Source organism: Lathamus discolor, chromosome 5, assembly GCF_037157495.1.
Source record: "Lathamus discolor isolate bLatDis1 chromosome 5, bLatDis1.hap1, whole genome shotgun sequence".
Classification (NCBI taxonomy): Eukaryota; Metazoa; Chordata; class Aves; order Psittaciformes; family Psittacidae; genus Lathamus; species Lathamus discolor.
The window spans coordinates 46,995,964-47,012,630 of NC_088888.1; the positions used below are offsets into that span (position 1 = coordinate 46,995,964).

General features: G+C 41.2%; 1 protein-coding gene across 2 annotated transcripts in view; it reads left to right on the plus strand.

The window, feature by feature from the left end:
- Positions 1-16,667, plus strand: part of PLAGL1 (PLAG1 like zinc finger 1) — a 49,099-nt gene that overhangs the window by 278 nt on the left and 32,154 nt on the right. The window lies entirely within an intron of this gene.

The window sequence follows — 16,667 nt, forward strand, 5'->3', positions numbered from 1 at the left end:
GGGGCGCCCGCTGTCGCAGGGAAGCGAATTGCGCCACATGTGTCCGCCTTCAGGAGGAGACTCTTGTGTTTATTTATTACTTTACACTAACAACTGACAACTTCTCCCGAGCCCCAGCCGCTGCGCCGGCTCTCCGTTGTCCGGCCCCTGAGCCTCGCACCACAGCCCGGGACGGGCTAACGCGCTCGGGCCCGCCCCAGCCCCTCTTGCCTCCGGGAGCAGAAAGGCCTCAGGAGCGGGGCCGAGGAGGGGGAACATCTCTGTTCGTGCCTCTCTGCAGCCTCTCGGCGCTCACGGGCTGGGGCAGCGGCCCGCGCCCTGATGCCCGTTACATGGTGGCACTCCCGGTCGTGGCCCCCCGGGTTTCGTCCCAGTGTGTACCGCCACTCATGGACGGGTCTCGATGCCTGCCTCAAAAGCCATCCAACAGAGGCAGTCGCAGCCTCCTTCTTCGGCGGGGTGACAGCTTATTGCTGTCAAGTCTGGAGCTGTCGCTGACTCCTGCAGGAGACGTCTTTTTTGGTGGGGAAGAGGGATTTACCGTATTATATGATTTATTTTCTGTTAGTACATAATGTTGTTAAACTTACAGGTGTTGTGTCCCTTCACCCCCTTAAAGTTCTGTGTCTCACGGCCAAATGACTGTTTTTCTGGAACGGTGAATTCAGGACAGCCAGACTCTTCTCTGAGGGTTGTTCGTTCCCATGTGTGATTTGAGCATAACAAGTATGTGCCTCCTTGCAAAGGAGGGCCAATAAGGCTAACTGCTGTTGTAGAACATTTAAAGTAGTTGATGAAGAGCACAAAGTAGTAGCTGTCTTTAAAATGTGACTTTGAATGTAACCTTCCCACCTCAGCTGATATTTTTAATTTATGAAGGGTGGAATCCAAGCTATGGTTTTGCATACGTGATATATCTACATACATATTCGTGATGAGGGTCACCTTGATGACGAAGGTCTGCATGAAAAAATATAAATAGTGTATGAATAAATATAAATACACGTTCCTTTTCCAAGAAGTGATAGGAGAGGATGTGCTTGACATTATTGCCAGGAGATTAGCAAATCCAGGCCTGACAGAACGAGGAAGGAAGAGATTCCCAATCTGAGCATTCGCATCTCTCGGTATTGCAGTTGTTAAATTAACATCAACACGTGCAACCTGATCCTTGGTTGTCCCAGTGCTTCGCAGAAAATCTGGCTGTTTAAGTCTGAGAGATCTAATCTCATGCAGCAGCATAGTGTCAAGCAGTCCCATCCTGACTTGGCAACTTCTGCAAGATGAGTGTCCCTGTGGTACTCCACTGACCCCTCGTGTAGCACCTTTGTTGTGCTCTCACCATTTTCTGAGGAGAGGCAAAGATGCTGTCTTTGGAATTTCACTTCATTGTTCCTTCCCAGCCCAGTTGTTTTGGAGACCGCTGTCCTCTGTGCAAGGAGAGAGGTCGTACTGTGCAATGCAAAATGGGGTTGTGTGGGGCAGGTGCCCCTGAGTGGATCACGGGTAGTTCTGGCTACAGTGACAGGATCAGTGACAAATTGCATGATTATTGCTTGATACTGTGTGTGTTTGCTGCTGTGGTGCCACTGGATGTGTGGTATGTTTTCTGCTATTAGTATGCACTTACTTGCCCTGCATTGTCAGTCAAAGCAGTCAAAATCTCGTTTGCAAGCCTAATGGTAGCTGCTATAGATCCTGGAGTGGTACAACTGCTTTATAGGCTGATTGCCACCATGTTTTGAATTGTTGAGTGCTCTCAAGGTGACATTTAAACAGGACCTGATTGTTCTGATCATGCAGGTGCTGCAAATCAATAATAGGATTATTTGTGTAAGAGGCAAAAGATGGGATGAGTGGGCATAAAAGCTAAAAATAAGATCGGAAAGATTGTACCAACTTCTTTGGTCATGCACATCAGAGTGAGAACAGTAGTGGGAGAGTTCAATACAAGAAAGCATGGAAACACAAGAAAGTAAATAATTATTTCTTAAAGGCAGAAGGGCCCATTGAATCATGTGATTAGCTCTCCAGGTTTAACCAGGTTGAAGCCTTAGATTGGCATCTTCAGGTTGATTTAAAATTGCTTAGCGTTTAAGATAAAAATGAAAAGTTAAACCATTTTGAGTGCATTGCGTGTAGGTAGACTTTCTTTTAACCTGGACACTTGTTTTGCTGTTGTTTTGCAGACATGTAAGCTTGCAGGTCATAAATTAATGCTGTCTAACTAAAGACAATGACTTCTATTTCCTTTCAATTCCATAATCTGCTTGTTGTGTCCATGTTGTGAAGCTCTGTGAGCACACACATGTCTTCTCTCCCTGCCTGCCCTTCTGCCAGGACTCAGTGGAAAGAAAACAGCATAAGGTAATGATCCCCATGACTGCTGAGACACATTTATTCCAGAATGTGTTGCAGGGGCTAGGACCTGAACCACTGTCCCTTTTCCCTCAAACCCCTTCTTGGTTGATGATTAAAACCCCAGAACATCAATCCCTATCCTGCCCTTAAGTGAATACACACACTGTATTTAAGATAGTCTGCGCTGGTGTTTGATGTAAGTTTAGTATGTGGATACAAGTTTTTATTTTTTTGAGCACTTGACATAACACCTAACTTTACAAACCTAAATAGCTCTCTTCAATCCGAGCAATGTGGCTTACCAGATGTTTGCAGACCAGAGCGTAAAGTACACATTGCCAGCTACTTCCCTACTGGCTCCACCGAGTTTTTATTTTAAGATGTTCCTGCTTTCAAAGATAAGCGTGAAGCAAACGAGACTGCTCCAAACACCAAGGGAACAGCAGTCACACACTACTACTTAAGCACGTGCCACCGTACACCCGGCCACTTCATTTAATTGTTATTAAACCCAGAAGAACCTGTTTGTTCTTTCCTTGCGTGATGGAAAGAAGTAGGAAATCTCTTTAAATGATGCCAAGGGTACTGCTATTTTATGATAACTAGCAGGAAATAACAAGAGTTAGGACAGAAAGAAGGTCAGTCTGCTTGAATTCTGTATGGGAAAATCTGGAAAGTTGCTCATAAGATTTGTGAGCAGTCCAGACACTGTCCTGAGGATAATCAAATAAGTATTTTTTTTTCCTAGCTTTGCTTTTTTAATGTCTTACTTCTTTCTTCCATGCGTTCTTCTGAATATGGGCTATTTGGAATTTGCTGTGAAAGAGTGTTTTGGGTTCCAGATGTCTCTGATGTGATGATCTAAAAGTGACAATTCTTTCCAATGGTCTTTGTCAGTATGATTTTCATATTTCTTTTTTTTTACTGCCTTTTCTGCCTGCACTGATTGATCTTCTGTAAAATGGTGAGTTGCAATGCTAAGTAAGGATCAAGAATGCCTTTGTGAACTAATTCTGTCTTGGAGGACAGAGTAGATCTGCTTTTATCTCTCTCCTTCCTGCACCTAGGACGCTATTTTAGGAGAGGCTGTTTCACAAACGACTTGAAATAGCAAATTTTAAGCTTTCCAAATAGCATTAACTGTTTGTAATTCCAAGTTGAAATGAGGAAACAACAGAGACTGTGTTATGAGGCATTGATTCATAGTTCTAATGGGTTGGAGAGACAACTTGATCACATTGATTACCTTCCAGTGTTTGCTCCCATTTTGCTTTCATGATTTTTCAAAGGGCATCCCTGAACACATTGACACTGTGTATCTGCTTGCTTAAACCCCTGAAAAAACTGCAGTGGAAATAAAATGCAAAAAAAATTATGGTGGGTTGTAAAAGGGTTTAAAGTTAGCTCTGTCATGCTGGTTTGGTAACTCAACATCCTTGTTGTCATTTTTTCCTCTGGAGTGCTTCAAGTACAGAAAGATTTGGCTTCTTGAGTTGCTAATAAATCCTTCAAGACACTAGACAAATATAAATGGACACTCTACTTCTTGTCTGTATCAGTGAGGAGCCTGAAAAGCTAGCTGTGCAGAAGAACTGTGTGCATTTCATCATTTTATTCTTAACTTAGGTCCTGTCTGGTAGCTTGAGCAGACAAAAACAGGGCACAGCATTTGTTGTAAGTCTTGTACCATGGCACAAATTACATAGTTGGTGTAGGTGTGCTTTACTCTTCTTCAGGGCATGTAACAGATTTGCACTCGGGAAAATAATAGAGAATCACTATTTAACCTGTGCTAGCATGTACGATAGAATGCAAATGTAGTGCAGTGAGCAATGTTATACTTCGCTCGTCCACTTGGTCTCTTGTTTCCAGGTTCCTGTTGCTATGAATGTTGTCGAGGGACTCTTGAGGATAAGCAGGACTATTTTCTACAAGTGTCATGTATATCTGTCAGAGAGAATTGCAGCAGCAAAAGTCCCACGTGCTTTTTTGGCCATAAATTGTCACAGCGACTTTGTTGGTTTACTTCAGCTGGAATATTATTTCAATCACTGCAGCTGTATAATGTGATCAACAACATTGGTTTGTCCTGTTAGAGAAATAAGTAACATTAGAATCAGTACGGCTTTGTTGAGATGACAATTAAAAGTGCTGCAAGGCTGAGCAATAAACAAGTGTTTTATAGCATAAAGTGTTTGTAAGTTCTGTTTTGCCAGTGCCTTGACAAGATTGATGCCCAAAGAAGATACCAAATATTTATTCATTGCATAGTCCTGCAACAATAAACAGTGGAAGGACTAGTGAAGCACATGTTAATTACACAGCTGAGCTAGTTCAGTTTGTTTTATCCCTAAAGAGCTGGATGCTCCTTCTTTGTCAGGTGTAATTATTTCCTATCATAGCCACAGATGCAGTGTGCAGAGTACCAAGGGGAGTATTGATGGAAGAGAAGCAGCAATGGTGAACAAAGATCTGGAAAGAGGCAGTAAGTGAAAGGCAAAGGAAAGATACTGAAATACCAGAAAGTATTAGCTAAAGGAATAAAGGTACTAGAAATACAGCTGAAGTTGGATTGAGGAAATTGAAGAAAAGAGAAAGTCTTAGATAGAAGAACAGTACAAAAACTCCAGATATTTGTTTTTGTCAACATAAGAAGTTCTATTTTAATTCAGTTTTCATTTTGTCTTAGCAACCAGCTCAGATTTCTGTGCAGAGAGGCAACCTTTCTGATGTTTTAGACAGCAAAGAGCCTCTAAGTATGTAGTGCAGCATGATTTCTGGCTTCTGGTTTTTCTCTTGTGTCTTGGTGAGAGTCGTTGCTCACCTGTATCACTAAGGCATTAAACCCTTTTTAAGTGTTTAAGACAAGCTAAGAAAAAGTAACATAATCCTTTTCTGCTTCAACTGCACTTAGATATCTCAGCAGTCACCCATTTTAATTAAACAAGTGACTTAATGCCTCTCACAGTGAAACAGCAGCAGGCAATTTGCCTGCTGAAATTGGGTGATTTACCTGTTGAAACAGTACCTTTTTGTATTCTCAGGGCTCATCCAAGAAAAGACGGGGGACTGCTGGCCAGAATTAATCCAAATGCGCTATGATAAATCTACTCCTCCCTCTTTCGGTGGAAAAGAAATTAGCACATGAGGTATCCCCAAGTGGATGCATTATTTGCTTCTTGTAAACCTGGCAGCCAAATAGTCCTCCTTCATTCTGATGGTGCCAGGCACTGGAATGAGATTGCTCAGTGCTTGATCCTGGGTGGTAGTGTCAATAAAAATAAGAAAAATTGTGTCAAGTGAGGATTTCCACAGCTTGGAGGGGAAGCTGTTACATCCCAAATGAAGGGGGATGAAGCCATTGATTTCAGTGAAGTAGAAAACGGCCTGTAGCACTGATTCATTGCAAAGCCAGTGAAACTGATCTGTTTTCTGCAAAATGATCTGGTTTCAGTTAACTCAGTGTATTCAGACAAAAATAAGTTTACTAGAAACACTTTGACTTGTTCATGACTCACGTGTTTTTACAAACACTCCTTTCCCCACAAAACAAGTAAATAAGCAGACAAAGCAAGCACACGTTTACTCTAAAATCTGTGATCTCGAAATTCTGTAATTCTGAAAAGTATTCTTGGCTTTCCCTTCTGCAAACCTGTTGGGGGCTGTTTGTGGAAAGTTTCTTATTGCTGTGAAGACACTTGCAGTGTCCTGGTTTGGAAACCTGTTGCTTTGGATTTTTACTTTTTGCTTAGAACAAAAGATTGCAGAGGCATTTTAGGTCTTTTGGAGGTTGCAGATGGATCATAATGATATTCTTATCACTGGTCGTGCCCAGCAAGGCTTCTGGACCTTATTACTTCTCGCATAACAGCTGCCACTGACAAGAATAATTTTCACGCTTGGAAATCATCTTTACTTGACCTGTGCACATTTACATGCTGTTCTTCTCTCTAAAATAGTCTTAGTGTGAGTGATAGATGGAATCATATCCCTTTTTAATGCATGAATTTGCCATACAGATTTTTCACTGAATCTGGTATGTGGAGGTTTTCGCTTAATAAAAAAGTATCCTAGTTTTCAGGCATTTGTTGAATAAAAGGAAGAGAGGTTGCTCTGATCAAAACAGAGATTGACAAAGAAGAAAACAAGACAAGGATAAATGCGAGAGTAAATTGGGTTTCCCTTTGTTTCTTATTCTAAAAGAAAAGACTAAGTGATTTTTTTTTCCCCTCTGTAAGTCATTCGTATAGTTCCAGTGATTTGTCAACATTGAAGCCATAATTTCTGAACACTTCCGTCTCAGCACCCATATAGGCAAATACTTACAAATCTCTGTACCCCTAGCAAAGATGAAATACTGAGTTAAGAGTGTATAAGGGGATGTTAGAGGTCCTCAAAAGGACTTAGTTGAGAATGAGTTGTGGGTCTCAGTCCTGTAAAAAAAAAAATTTTGCATTATTGCTATGTTTTTCATACCAATTTTATCAGTATTAAAAATAACAATATTTTAATTTTAAAATAGGACATTGCAAAAATTAGTATAGACTTATTAAACTAATGGAAACCAGAGTATAAAAATAAGGTTATTTTAAATATTTTGTACCAAATCAGTAAAATGGTTCACAAAACAGTTGAAGACAATGTAGAATTAATGACTTTGAATCTGTAAAAATATTAGCAGGATTTATTACTTTAAAACGTGGGTTTTTTCTTGTGAACTTCACTACTTTTTTAGACTATATGAGTCTCTGCGTTGTCTTTACAGTCAGTGATTTGCACCAATTCCTTTATTAATAATCTAATTTAAAAAACCCCATAGGTTATAATTTTAAATTCCAGACTGGTAACAAAAATTAGCACACATCTGCTTAGGTGCTACGGTTGCTATCATGCTTCTAATAATATATTTGGGTCCCAGAATCTTAAATTAAATTGTGATTTTAATTTCATTTATTTTGACAAGGTGTTCTTCAGAAATTGAATCCATGGAACTTACAGGACAACTTAAAACAGGAGAATGTGACCTTTGCTTTCGGTTTGTCCCAGCAGAGCTCTGGCACTTGAACCATACTGATTCTCCCAATGCGAACCTGGTTAGCAAGTCATCAGTGACCATTTATTAGAAATCTGTTGGGTTTCTTTATTGTTGTAGTAGATGCTGGGGACTAGAATGTCATGGTGCAACAAGTAAAATATGCTTCAGTGATTTGTTGACTGAAACCATTTAAGTATTGGATAGTGGGCACTTCTAGATAACCTTAAGTTCTTCTACTTGAAGACCTCACATGCCACATAAACATCTGAAAGAATATGTTCGTGTTGGCTTTATAAATTACTAAAATGACCTTCTGGTAACTTGGGGTGCAAATGTCAAATATCTGAGTTGTTTGGGGTTATTTTTCATTAACTCACTGAATGGATGTTTCAGATGTCAAAGTTGGAGTTGAAGAGGTCATGCAACTGGATAAAGGAATAAGGACAAATGACCTCCTGGTGAACTTTTAATAAAAGGTTAGAGATCACAGGATTTTTTTCTACATTATTGTAACAAGCTTTTCTATATCAGGATAACTTTTAAATGAAGAATTTGTGTCTTTGCCTCTTTACTAGAGCCCTTGAAGAGGTTAGAGAGATTCCAAGGCTGCCTGTGAAAAATGGCATGCATGGCATACGGACAAGTGTCTGTAATAAAAATGCCAAATTGCTGAAATACAAAGTATATTTTATATCTGCCTGCACTTCACATTCATTAAGCCGTAGTGTGTCAGATTGCAAGTTCCTAATTTAATTTAATGGGAGTTAGTGGTCACTTATTTTTAAGTAGGGTTTTTCATTCAGTGGTTTTTCTTTTAGTGTGGCTGAACTCTTCCTTTACTGTTTTCTATAGGGCTCTTCAGCATTGGCCTTGTTATTCCAGCTTCGTAATTACTTTCATAGTCCCCTATACTGAAAAACAAGCTTGTCTAGAGAAGAGCCAGTCTCCTTTAATTTATTCAAGTTTCCATTTTGCTGGGGAAAAGGTTAGAACTGCATTACTGTGAGGGATGAAATTTTGAACAAGCACAAACAGTCTGCATGTACTGCCATGTTTTTTAGTGTCTTAATTGAGTAACATGCAAGAAATGTCACAGAATCCCAGGAGTGTTTGTATACCATACAATTACGGAGAAGACTTCCAGTCCAGACCTCAGAAAGGCAGGAGTCCACGTATAACTTGTGTTAAAAGTTGTCAGTGTGGGAGAAGAAGAAATTCAACTGCCCTCTAGTTGACAGAGGGGAGCAACTTTTTCTCTCTCCTTTATCTATTTAGCAGGTTACTGTGCTGAATATGAATTCATTGTGTTGATTCTTTGTCTATATCTACATTTATTCAAAAATAACCACTTTGTGAGCCACTTTGTGAGCCACAACTTACAGATTTTTGGAATCATCATATGGCTTCATAATCAATTAATTAAGGGAACAGCTAAGTAATATTGGGGAACATATGCAGCTTTCATTAACCAAACCTATATGCAGTATTTGGGGGATTTGGGTATTTTTAGAGTTGTGTACCCATAGGCATTCCAAGCACTACAATGAAAATATAACCCCTGAAAATAATATATCCTCTAAGAAAAGGCAATAAGAAATCACTCCTCAAGTTACAGTTTAATTCCAACAGAATTAGTTCCTGAAGATTCAATGTGATAGCTCTGTTTTTGTAAGTTAGCTTTAATAACTGCCCCTTTCATCTGTGCCATATGAAGTGATAGATTGCGTTTTTCACTCCAGCCAGTCCCATTCCCATGTGTGAACGGGAGTGAAAGGACGTGGGTGGTTTTGTTGCTGAGTTTGCTGTTGGCAAATCCAGCTGCTGTTGGCAGAAAATCTGAGCACGCAGGTTGCAGCAAACAGATTGAGGGATGTGACAGGCAGCTGTTACCAAGTACAAGGCTTGTGGCATTCAATTGAGCAAATTGGGTACTGTTGTCTCTCTGCCTCAAGTATTAAGTTCCTAGTGAAATCTCTTTGCTTATGCTTTAGTTGAGTTTTGAGGATGTATTAGTATTATCATTGCTTTCATATGGCTCAAGCAATTCTCTCAGGCCTTTAAGAGTGGACAGAGGAGAGAAAGCATGTTTACTAGCCAAGATGCTGTTACCAAACAGTGGGGCATATTATGGAAGAGCATTAATTATGCTTTGATACGTCATTTATGTATAGAGACATCCAGCTTTTATGAAGCACCTAAAGAGACAAAGCTGCTAAACCTGTTGAAATTGCCATTCAGATCACGCGTTGCATGTAAAATGCCTGTAAAAATCCCAGTATTTGCAACCTGAAATAGTCTTACAGGGAAAACTTTTTCAGTTTTACAAGTTTCTGAATTAAGTGGTCATTTCGCAGCATTGAAATTTAAAGCTGCTGAAGAGCTAGAGCAAGGCTCTGAAAGTGAAATTTGACCAAATAATTTGAATATTAATGTTTACATAATCTAGCAGCAACATCACACGCTGCATTACATTATTGTAATAGTGCCGTAGGACACATCTGGATGACGTTGTGGGTAAGTGCAAAGCTTGTGATATCTGAGGTTGGGAAGTTTAGATTACCATAAGCTAAGCAAGATGTGTGAGGTAAGGTGTTGGCTTCCAGATGACAAGTCTGTTTTTATGATTTCCTGAAATTCACTGACATTGCTGAAGTACTGGCTAAATATATAACCCCCCTCTGCTCTCAGGAGCAGCTGTTGCACCGTGTGGGAACTCGTCAGTCCTTCTGTCTCCGCTGTGGGTTTCGCTCACCGCGCTTGGAAAGCTGGCTGCTGCTAATGCGTTTTATTTGCAGCAAGCTTATGAAAGAAGAGAGTTTTCAAGCCAAGGTTTTTGTAAAACCTTTTCTGAAGCTGCAGGAGACTTGTTGACTCTTTGGGGAAGGCTGCCTGAGGAGGGTGTAAGGAAGGGAAAGGGAATCTCCCTGCCATCAGCCTGTCCGGCAGAGAGGAGCAGCAGTGCCCTTCCTGAAATGAGTGTTGGGGTGCAGTCATGAAGGGATGAAAAGAGTTTAGCCAAGGTATTGAGAGAGAACAGAAAAAGTGCTTTTTCACGTGACCTTGTACAAGTGGGTTCGGTGTTTGTTTTGTGCTGGGGTTCAGTCCTGAGTTGCTGCAAGTAGACCAGAGTCCTCTTCACAGGCTCATTGAAATGGAAATGGTTTTGCCTCCTGCTGTGGAATGCAGATTATTTTAGGAATGTTCCTGGGTCTTGAGGCTTTTTAAAACTCACACTTTCAAGGCCTTTTTTTTTCTTTTCTTTTTTTTTTTTTTGTTAGCTTATTTCAAATAATTCTCATAATAAAACAAGGATCCAGAAAGAGGATTGGTGCCTTGATCCTGACCTAGCAAAATATGAAGTGTAGGTTTGCCTTCATGTGTACAAATAGTTCCCTGCAAGTCAGTGATGAAAAGACATGGGAAATGTAAAAATGCTGTACTGGATCGCAGTCAAACGCTGAGTGCTTTGCAAAGCCAAACAACAAGAGCAGCCCTCAGTTAGACAGGCTGGCATGAGATGCCATTTGGTATCATTCCCTAGGCATTTGCCTCTGTTTTGTTGCTACCTCTTTTTAAAAATACTATTTAATGGCATCTTATCTGTCATCAGGGCATTGATGCAGGCAGAGTTGTACTTGATGCCTTGTCTGCCGTGGGTCTTTTTCTGACCGAAGTAGATCAAGTGATACAAGGCTAAGAAAATTATGATGAGAGACAGTGCCCTATTTCAGAACAAGAAAAACTTAGCTTAGAAACAAGGAGTGGGATTTGTTGGTCTTTGTGTTTCTGTTATCAGGACATGGGATATAAAATATTTACTTTTAATGACTAATGGGGTTTTGCTTTAAACTGAAAATAGACTTGGATAGATTAGGTGCATATGTGGACCATATTTGATGATGCCACATGTTGAGGTGATTGTAACCGGGTTAGAATATTGATCTTTTGATGCAGGGAATGGTAAGGCAGAACTTCTTTATGTATTCAGATTTAACACTCAGTATAGCTTTGGCAAAATGATAGCAAATTGATACAAAAATTATCAAAATCAATATGATATCTTATTGCCTGATCTCTTGAAGTCATTGGAAACTGACACTGCTCTTGGTTGCTTGTGTAATCCGTAGAGATGTGTCTGTAGTTAAAAAGTTTCCTCCAGGGACAGGACTGGTTTATGTATTTGTATAATATTTTTGTGCATGTATACACACACAATTACATGAAGGTATACAAAATATTTTTAGTAAACACATTACAGAAAACAGTCTTGAGTGCATGACTTTTAGCCATCCACAGTCTGCCTTATGGTTCTATGCGCTGTTCTTTTACATCTGCAAAGCCCTTTGTAAAAGAGATGTTGCATATATAACTTTGGAGTTTCATTATCTTTCACATTGACTAGTAGGACTTACACTTGAAGAACTTCTGCAATATCAGTGAGCCAGGGACTGGATCAGGAGCACAAGTGTTTGTATTGTTCTGCTCAAGTTGTACTGCTTAATGAAGGGAAACCTGCAGAATCTTGTACATGAAGAAAAACATTATGATGGCAAAACAGTTATTCTGCTGTATAATTCTAAACTAATTCCATGATTTGAAAAAAATACGTAGTTTCATAAAACTACAAGTATATTCTATTTTCAGTGATAAATTATAAAGTGATTTATAATTTCATGTTTTCTCCAGTGAGGGATTCTACATATGGTAGATAGAAAATGCATGGAATTTTGCTGTTGGACATGTTTGATGACTTGTACTTAGCATGTACTGAATCCTGATTGTGAATGTACATGTGGGACTAACACAAACTTCATAAAATCTACGTAGATTTCCCTGAATGGAGATTTTGGCACCATATGTTCATTTTTCCCTGTTTGTACTCTGTTAATCATAGCATCGTTTCTGTATCATTTTGGTTTTCCTTCCTGTTCATGAATTCAGGAGAACAGAAACTGTGTCAGCAGAAATGCCGTTAGCCCAGCACGAGCACTAGCAGAAGCTAAAAGAGAACAAGTAAAGACACTAGTGCAATGCTAATGCCGTGTGATAGATGTGTTGTCTCCTGAAGGTATGTTTTCTTCTGATAGATGCAACCTGAGGCATAAGGTATACTGAAAGTTAAACCCCAGGAACCGATTTCTGTAATGGGTGAAGAGAGTCCTTGCTGATTTAATCTCTGTGTAAGTAGGTTAAGTGTGGTTTTCCTGTCACATCTTTGTTTGTGTATTTTAAAGACATCTGCAAGCATATTACTTACCATGGATTTCTTGAAAAATTGGTTTTGTTTGCATTTTACCTTTACTTTAAAATGTGATAAAAGGTACTTGGATAACAATATCTTCCATGCGGGGCCGTTGTGAATCAATGAATGTGTTGTTCTGGATGTTTTCCTGAGTATCTGAAGTATAGCAGCATTCCCTTGTCAGCTGCACAAGTAAGGTGGACAGATGACTTCACAGCGTCAGAAGAATCTTCTGAGAACTGGGTAACTGATGTGTCTCTTTGCATGCAGCATGAAACTGACTGCACTGTGTAATGTCAGGTGATTAGAAAGAGTATGTATGTGCTGACAGTTATCATTGGGTTTTGACATTGTTTTAGTGAGGAAAACAGTGTAAGGAATTTTTTAATAACCTCTGAGGGGCTGGAGAGGGGCAGATGCTGGCTGGTTCAGAACAGTTCTGTTTCCACTCACAATGGATACGTAATGTAGAAACTATGATCCAGGTCTTTGTCTCTGTATGGTATAGGTCTCTTGCAGACAGCATGTTCTCTTGTCAGATCCAGATGGCACCATGATGCAACCATAAGGTTATCACCTGCAGTGTTAGTGTGGCAGTAGGAAAGCTTTTCCTGCTGCTGCCACTAATGCCCCAGCAATGCCTGCTTTTCTCCTGGCTTTCTGGGGCATAAATGCCAGGGAAGGGTAACATACTTCTCTGAAAGAGAGTCAGGTCAGTGGAAATACTCTGTCATATGAGCCCCTGTGAGAATGCTGGGGTCTTAATGCAGGAGGGCTGTCTTGAACAGCTAGTTGTAGTCTTACATTGCAGATGTTGCAAAGTTCTCTCACAGAACAGTTTCCTGACCTCCCTTGGCACGAAGTTTGTCATCTCTGGTAAAGATCAGCTTTGGGGCCAGTGAAGCAAATGCTGATTGCTAAAACTGTGTTATTCTCCTAGAAATCTGTGGTGACCTGCAGTGGATACAGGACTTTGCTTCCCCTCTTGCTGCCTCTCAATGCAAACCGCTGGTAAACAAGGTAGCTATGAAGGCTGTTGTCAGCATCCATCCTGGATGTCTCATGTGCACCGTGAACAGCCCCATGTGCTCTCATTTCCCTTGCTATGTATTTCCTTGTGAAGTCACCTTTCCCCAAGAGCAGCAGTGACCCTGGTCCTCATGTAGGTCCTCCTTATAGACCATACCTGGAAACTGTCTGGTTTCTTTACCCCCATGTCCTCTGCATCAGAACAGGAGGGGGTAACAGGCATTGCCTTTCCTATCCCAGGGCAATCCCACCACCATAATGTGTACCTATCCCAAGTCTTATGTGCCCAAAGTTTGCCCACCACAGTCACTTCTAAAATACAAAATGCATAGTCAGTGAATTTGCAGCAGTGGTGGAACAGCTGAAAAAAACAAAACCTAAAATCCCGGCTCCTACACAAATGTACTCTGCAACATGTCCTTCTTGACAAGCAGTGCAGAAGCCATTCTCCCTTCCTCTAACTAGCACATAACCACTTTTCACCACCACAAGACATTAAATTTTTCATCATCCAGTGTGCTTGTAATCACTGCTTTGCTATCTGTAGTCTGTTAACCATCTGTTACACTTGACCTGTCAAGTCCTTTTCAACCTAAATGCATAAGCTAATTTCCTGATACCTGAAAGCCCATAAAGAACCTCGTAATGTTTTGCCTCATGTTTTCAGGGCTGCAATTTTCATGTATGGAAAACATTCTCCACTCTGCTCCTAGTCTTTTTCTGCCCATTCATTGATGAGAAAGGACAGTATTTAAGAGGAGCCACAAACAACTTCTTTTGGTTGAGTGGCAGTACAGCAAATTTGTCCAGTATACCTGCAGCACTTCATATAAAGGTCAATGTGGTATATCAGTGTGGTTTAGAAGGAGCAAAACCACAGAATATTGGCCAATGGGACTGTTAAACTGAGGCCAGCATGGCCACTGGCCAGCTACCTAAGTTTAGACTGAGAAGCGGCTGATGTGGTCAGAAACCACCAGGCACTATGCCTGGTCAGCACAATATAAGTGGCTACTATGACTCTGCTTGTGTTGGAGCCCCCTTGGTTGGGGAACAATATACTGCGCAGGAGGTGCCCTCACACACCAGAGGGCTAACCTTGAAGCAGGAAAGAGGTTTATAGTGGTGGTTTTCTGCAGTAAGGAGGACAGGCAGTTCTTGGTCCGTGTTGAAGGCAACTAGAGGGCAAAACTGGTACAGCTTATGAGGGACCATATAGTTCTGCCTCCACTCCCTTGCCTCTCAAATACACCTCGCTGTGCTTATCCCCACACTGTCAGAGATAGCATCCTGACTGGCTAGTAGCAGAGGAGCAGTTGCTTGTGTTGGTGTACATTCGGCTCTGCTGTTCTGCAAGTGGCTTGTGTTGCAATGACTGGGATGCACCCACAGAGGTGTTCCCTCTTAGCCTGTAATCTCTGTGTCCTCCGCAAGGGCTGGACTTGGGCACTATAGGGTTGCTGCTGCTAATACTGCTTCCTCAGAGGCCTGTGCAGAAAAACTTTGGTGATTTATGGTCATTTTTTTCATAGTGCCCTGATTCTCTGGGGGAAATCTTCTGCAACAGTTTTGTACCTTTGACCACATCCTAGGAGGACTGTTAGGAGTAAAGGTCTGTACAAAGTGACCTACCTGTACTGTTAAATGCCTTTAATTCTGTGAGGGGCAGCAGGTAGATGGCAATGTCACAGTCCTATTCTTCCTGGCTCCAGACCACGGGAGGAGGCAGCCCTGTCAATATGGACAAAAGGGATGGGAGGAAAGCCAACCTGTGCACTTTTCTGCTGTGTTTCTTATAGCTGTTTCTAAGTGATAAAGGAATGGACAACCTCCTTATGCTTCTGATTAGTCTTTTGATTGCAGTGGAGGGTTCTCATAGGTTTTTGTGTTGCTCTGGAACATGCTGCCCTTCATCTGAGTCCCTCTGTCGTTCTGACCTGTCACAGTCTCTTGTCAAGAGGAATGGTCTTCTGCCCCAGCGAGTAAATGTGCTCTTTCTTCTTCATGCTCTCTCCTCTACCACCAACATGACACCACAGAACAATTCAGCCAGACCTTAATTGGGGTGTTCACTGACCACAGCATCACTGCAGCACGGCTGGGTGGCAGATGTGGGGGGGACAGAGAGAGGATGGCCTGAGGTTGGACCTTCTCATGATAGGAGACTGCTGCAGACCATATGTGTGAGGATGAAGGTATACTGCTGACTCAGACAATATGGAAAGGGAGAGCTTGTTGTGTTGTAGTGGTTTGCTGGGTAATTGCCCTGCAGATCGAACGCCAGCACAATTAAATAATTTTGCCTAGTAATTCAGTGGGGGATGAAATCTTTATTAGCTGATGGCACAGCTTTGACAGTGACAATGTATAGCCTGCTGTGTCTGGGGATGACAAATGTTGGCATGTGTACAGTCACATATGGATGCCATTTAAGTCCAGTTCCCTCTGCAAGGCCTAAATTCTTAAAAAAAATAACACCACAGACAAGTGCCTCACTCTCAGCCAGAATGTGGTGAAACTGCAGAGTGCTTTTTTTTGCAGGAAGAATGTTCTGGCTGTTGGAAATCAGACTAAGACACTTGTTTCTTAGAAAGCGTGCTCTCATTATGGCTGTTTTCACCTGGAAAGAGGACTCACTGATGACCTTTTAGCGTGTAGGCCCCTTTACTGCTTTCTTACATCTACACACAGTCCAAGTCAGAGAAAAAAGCCAGTTTATAAGCTCTATGTTCACTGGAGGCAGCTGTTTTGACAAAGGACAGAGGTTACAGAAGAGAAGTTGGTATGCTGGCGCTTGTGTTTTGTGGCCGATCTTCAGTCCTCTTGATCTCAGACAAAAGTGATGTACCAGCAGCCTCCCTATTCTATGCTTGTAAGAACAGACAAATTGTAGTACTGTAGGGCTTGATTAATTTGCCGAAACAAAAGTGTTGAGCTCCTAGTACAGCAGGCACTCTTTTTCCTGTATAACCAATGTTACAGCTGTCAACCTCACGTGAG